The sequence below is a fragment of the Macaca nemestrina genome, chromosome 7 (genome assembly GCF_043159975.1).
Source record: "Macaca nemestrina isolate mMacNem1 chromosome 7, mMacNem.hap1, whole genome shotgun sequence".
NCBI lineage: Eukaryota > Metazoa > Chordata > Mammalia > Primates > Cercopithecidae > Macaca > Macaca nemestrina.
Genome location: NC_092131.1, coordinates 83544912 through 83551434, shown reverse-complemented (window position 1 = coordinate 83551434; position 6523 = coordinate 83544912). Strand labels below are relative to the sequence as shown.

The 6523-nt window shown below is 36.2% G+C and overlaps 1 pseudogene; it reads right to left on the bottom strand.

Annotated features, from left to right (window-relative positions):
• Positions 1-1198: 1198 nt before the first annotated feature.
• LOC112425980 (U6 spliceosomal RNA) lies at positions 1199-1292 on the bottom strand (annotated as a pseudogene).
• Positions 1293-6523: the final 5231 nt, after the last annotated feature.

Genomic DNA, 6523 nt, shown 5'->3' with positions numbered 1-6523 from the left:
CTCTAATTATTTATATTTGCAGTTTGGTGGTCTCCTATAGACATAACATTTGATTCCTTTCTCTTTCTCTTTTGTGTATCTGCTCTATTAGTGACTTTTACACTTTCACATGTTTTCATTTTGGTATATATTATTCTTTTGTTTCCAGATACAGGCCTCCCTCGAGCATTTTTTGTAGAGCCAGTCTAGTGGTGACAAATTCTCCCAGTTTGTATTTGTCTGGGAAAGATTTTATTTCTCCTTCATTTTGGAAGAAAGCTTTTCTGGGTATGGTACTCTTGATGGAATTTTTTTTTTCTTTTCTTCAGTACTTTGAATATATCATCCTGTTGTCTCCTGGCCTATAAAGTTTCTGCTGAAAAGTTCACTGTTAGACTGATGGAGATTCCCTTATACATGACTTGATGATTTCCCCTTGCTGTTTTTAGAATTCTCTCTTTGATTTTGACTTTTGAAAGTTTAATAATTTGCCTCAAACATATATGTTTGGATTGAATATACTTGGGAATCTTGAGCCTCATATATTTGGATGTGTATATTTATTCTAAGACTTAGGAAGTTTCAGCTATTATTTCATTTAATATATTTCTACACCTTTTGCCATCTCTTGTCTAATGCCCACAATGCAAATATTTTTTCTCTTAGTGGTATCCTAGATATCACATGGGTTTTTTTTCATTCATTTTAACTTTAATTTTGTCTGACTGGGTTATTTCAAAAGACCCTTAAAAATATGAAACACTTCACAAGAACAGAAAACCAAACACCGCATGTTCTCACTCATAGGTGGGAACTGAACAATGAGATCACTTGGACTCTGGAAGGGGAACATCACACACCGGGGCCTATCATGGGGAGGGGGGAGGGGGGAGGGATTGCATTGGGAGTTATACCTGATGTAAATGACGAGTTGATGGGTGCAGCACACCAACATGGCACAAGTATACATATGTAACAAACCTGCACGTTATGCACATGTACCCTACAACTTAAAGTATAATAATAATAAATAAATTAAAAAAAAAGAAGAATATAATCTACCACTATTAAATTTTGCAGGTTAATGTCATATTATGTTTAAATACAGAAAAGTTTATTTAAAAGTCAGTTGAATTTCTCTTGAGAAATTGGCCAGGTAGTAAATTATATTTAATAAAAGAGTTTGCGTACTTCCCAGGGGGAAAAAAAAAAAAAAAAAAAAAAAAAGAAACACTTCATGAGTTTGCATGTCAACATTGTGCAGGTGCCATTTATTGTTCCAATTTTAGTATATGTACTGCTGAAGTGGGCACTGTATTTTTATGTAACCACTAAATTAATATAAACAGGGTGTATAACTTTCATATTAGTGGAAGGGAGGAAAGGAAAGGTAAAAAGTAACATGTCTGAGAAAAGGCAAGAGAGAAGAGAATGAAAGAGAGAAAGAAAAAAAAATTATCAAGCCATTAAGAGTCATGGAGGACTTTAAATGCATATCATTACATGAAAAAAGCCAATCTGAAAAGCCCACATACTATATTATTCCAACTATATGACATTCTGGAAAAGGTGAAAGTATGGAAACTGTAAAATGTTCAGTGGTTGCCAGGGGTTGTGAGTGGGGAAAGATAAATAGTTGGATCACAGAGAACTTATACGGCATTGAAACTGTTCAGTATGATACTGTTAATGATGAATGCACATCATTATACATTTGTGCAAACCCATAGAATGTATAACACCAGGAGTGAACCCTAATGTAAACTATGGATTTTGAGTGATTATGTTCTGCCAATGTAGGCTCATCAATTGTAGCAAACATATTACTTAGAAGGAGAATGTTGATAATGAGGGAGGCTATGCGTGTGTGGAGTCAGCGGGTATATGAGAAACCTGTGCATCATCCTCTCAATTTTTCTGTGAACCTAAATCTACTCTAAAAAAGTCTTAAAACAGCAAGAACCACCTCATCCCCAATAGAATAGTTGAGGCAGATATGAAGTATAAATTAAGTGTAGATGTAAAAGCAAATATACCAGGCTTGGTGTGGTGGCTTACAGACGTAATCCTAGCTCTTGCGGAGGCTAAGGTGGGAGGATCACTTGTGGCCAGGAGTTTGAGACCAGCTTGGCAATGTAGCAAGACTCTGTCTCTACAAAAAACAAACAAACAAACAATAACAACAAAAAATTAGCCAGGCATGGTGACACATGTCTGTAGACCTATTTACTAGGGGGACTGAGATGGGAGGATTACTTAAGCTCAGGAATTTAAGGTTGCAGTGAGCTATGATCATGCTACTGCACCCCACCTGGGTGACAGAGCAAGACCCTTTCTCAAACAAACAAAAAAACCCACACCAAATATATTAATAGCTATATTAAATGTAAACATTCTAGATGCTCGAGTTAAGAGTCAAAGAATATCAGACAAGTTATAAAAACAAAACATAAATATGTGTGCAGTGCAACAGATTTTTAAAAACTGAAAGTAAAAGAAAGGAAGCATGTTTGCTATATTTATAGTAACCAAAAGAAAACCATCATAGGTGCATTAATACCAGATAAAATTGACAAACAAAAATTGAAAGAACTCCAAGAATAAATAAATCCATCAGTATTTCAGGAATTGGCACAATAAAGATGATTTAAACAGGTCATTTAATAAACTAAACCTGAGTTCTATAACACTGTGCCCACCCACTGCAGAATATATATTTTTGTAAGTTCGCAAAAAACTTTGCCAAAATCAATCACTTACTGGGCTGTAAAGCAACCCTTGAGAAATTTCAAAGATGTATTTTTTTTTCAAATATTGTCTAGTCACAACATAATCAAACAAGAAATCAATAAAATAACTATATAAAACTCAACAATATTAGAAAAAGAAATAAACTTTTAAATAATGCATAAGTCCAAATAAAATTTATTAAAAATGAAAAATTTAGAACTGAGTAATAACAATAATAGCACTTATTAAAATTGTGGAATGCAGCAATAGCAGGTAGAGGATATTTTTTAGTCTTAAAACTCTTAAATCACAACAAACTGAAATTATTGAACTGATCACTTATCTCAGGGAGTTAGAGATTAGTAAGTGAGATAAACTCAATGAAGTAGGAGGAAGAAATAATAAGAGACAACAGAAGTTAATAAAATAACAGGCAAACATACAATAGAGAGATTTAATACAGCAGAGATTAACTATTTGAAAAGACTAATAAAGTTAACAAATCTTTGGAGAAACTAACAAAAAACAGAGAAGGCAAAAGTGTTTAATATCAGGAACTCAGAATAGAATACTTTTACAAATGCTGTGGACCATTAAAAGATAAGCCAAGAATATTATAAAAACATTTGTGCTAATAAATTTGAAATTTTAGACAAAATAGAAATATCGTCACCTAACATGGACTTAAAAAGAATTTGCAAAGTTGAGTAATACTAAGAAATTGTGCCAGTAGTCAAAAATTTTTCTACATAGAGAACTGACCTAGATGACTTTACTGTTAATTTCTACTGAAACTGAAGAAAGAAAGATTTTTATTATTCTAAAAACTTTTCCAAAGAGATAAAGGAAAGGCACAGTAGCCATCTCAATTTATAAGGTTGGCACCACCTTGATACAAAGAACAGAATAAGGAAGGAAATGTAAAGGTCAATCTCATTCATGATTCACTGAATCAAAGCCCTACACAAAGTATTAACTCTCAAAATTAGTCCACCAATATGCAAAATGTTGATACATCATGAGCAAGTTAGGTTTGCAGATCTAAGAATACAGATCTCATTTAACCTTAGATCAATTAACGTAATTTGCCACACATATTTAAGAGAACAATCCTAAAATCAGCTCAATAAATATAAGAGCTTTTGATAAAATTTAACATCTCCTCAACAAAAATACCCTTTTAGTAAACAAAAATGGAAAAAATTTCCTTATCCTAATAAACAATATTCGTAAAACCTACAGAAACTATTTAGTCCATCCTTCCTCTAGTAAGAAGACTGAGGTTTCCATCTTTCCTGCAAGAATGCATGAAAGCCCTTCTCTCCAGGTTGCTTTTCACACAAGCCTGTGATTCTGGTATTCTGCTACCAGCTCTCTTCCTTGAGCAGGCTTGAATTTGGAAGTGGTCCCCAGTGGGATGCTGTTAGGGAAATCTTTCGAGATTAAAGAGAGAGGATATGAATAGACTAAAGAGAGAAGCAGAGCTAGATCACAGATGGGGAGAGTTAGAGCGCTAGCAGGTCTTTTTCTACTTTTAATCCCAGCTCCCCGGACCAGATGCTCTACTCTGACATGTGTTCTGGTGTTTGGAGACCTGGGGTTCCCTTGTTCAGGGGAGATCACCAGGGCATGGAAACCAAGCTCTACTCCTTCCCTGATAGGGCATACCTGCAAATTACCGTTATGTAGTGGATCCAGGTGTGGTAAATCCCTGGCAAGAGGGATCATTGTAATGGTCTCATGAGTTGCACAGTGAAAAGGCTTTGACTTCTTCATGTTTTAGGTAAAATCAGAATCAGATGTTTATGGAGGGCAGTATGGGGGTAGTAGTTTGGGGTCAAGAGTTCCATTCATTTTTGAAGGAAAACTGAGAAAGAAGAGGAACTGAGATTCCTAGTAATTCTGGGATATTATTCCCTATAGATAATCCCCACTTTGGTCCCCTCATCAAGAAAGGTTTGTGCCTTAGTCTTCACAGTCCAGGGCCAGGCTAAGTCATCTGCTAACTTAATGTTCTATGACTAAACAAGCAGTACTATTTCTTTCTTTTTTCTTCCTCTCAGTTGGTGCTCCATCTACACCAGGTTGCTGCTCCATGTGTGGACTTGGATGAAACAGCATACTATGAGGCATGAAACCTGGCTTCCTGAGTGGCAGCTGAGGGGAGAGATGTAGCTGAACCAATCAGCTACAACCTCATTCAAGTGTCCATACTTACATAGTGGAAAATACTCTAAAGTCCACTTCTGAGAGCCCACTAATTTCTAGATTTCACATTTCCCAAATCCTGTATAAGATTAGTTCTTGCTTTGTTCAGAGGCACTATTTTACAAGTATTGTTGTTCCTTGCCTAGCGAGCAATAAATTTAGCTTTTTGTTTCAGACACTGAATGCTATTATTTCCTGTGACACTCCTTGAAATTGTTCTAGAGAAGTAAGTCCCACATGCTGAATGTCTGAGCTTGTTAAGCAACTTGCCTTGTCTCTTAGCAGCTTGTTGTGAAGTAGTGGGCAGCTATGGTACTGTAACACCAAATTGCATTGCATCTTTACTTGACTCATTCTTTTTCCTCACTATCATTGCACTGGATTTCTACCTCCCAAACAAATTGTTATCATTTTTATCCTTGATTCAGGCTCTGCTTTTATAGGAGTCCGGATAAGACAAAGTGGGAAAGTATAATTTTTGATACTTCTTCCTTTGTCTCAGGCTGGAAGTTAAAGGTAAGAGAGAATCTTCTCATAAATTAAAACAGGATAATTTCCTTGGACATCATGCCATTAATTTTTTTTTCTCAGCTGAGTGAGGTGGCATGTTCTATAATACCAGCTATTCAAGAAGCTGAGACAGGAGGATTGCCTGAGCCTGGGTGTTTGAGGCTGTAGTGTACTATGATCATGCCTGTGAATAGCCACCGCACAACATGGCAGGACCTTATCTCTGAAAGAAAAAGAAAAAGTATTTTATCTCCCAGAACTCTTTAAATATTTCTCCCCTCTATTTAACCAAGGTTTGTGATGGAGGGTCTTTTCTTTTTCCCTTTTACAATACGTTTCTGGGAGACTGACCAGGAATTTCACCTAAATGCTTCCCATTGGTAGAGTAAAGCCAGCATTGTAACCTTATAAAGAACATTCTGAGATTCTCAGCCGAAGTGAGGGAAGGAAGACTGTCTTGTGCTTTGATATGGTTTGGCTCTGTGTACCTTGTAAGTTTCCTGAGGCCTCCTCAGCCATGCGGAACTGTGAGTCAATTAAACTTCTTTTCTTTATAAATTACCCAGTCTCGGGTATTCTTCATAGCAATGTGAGAACGAACTCACACATGTCTTCTACAAGCAAAGCATCTCATTGGGAAAATGAGATGTCTACATTGGCAAATAATTTAGTGACAAAGGAAGAGTTGTGGCTCAGTCCTCCAGAAGAAACTGCTGGCCTCAGAAGAGACTGTCTTTTCTTTCACACTTCCATATACTTCATTATTCTTGTGTTACATTTATGTGATTATCCAACCAGACAGTGATGGCAACAACAGCTAAAGAATAATCGAATGTGTACTATGGTGTGCTCAATGACAGCCTTCAGGACAATGGAGAGCTTTTATGTTGCCAGGGAATGATGCAGATGATAGGAAATGATGCAAAATACACAAGATGTGGATGTTAAGGCATGGGATGAGTATGGAGTCATAAGGAGAGAGGTAGTGAGAAATTGATAGTTTGTAAGTTACTTAGAAGATACTCAGAAGACTGTTGAAGGATGAGTGATAGAATAAAAGAGTGACTTTCCAGTAGCTTCTTGGGATCTCCAGTGA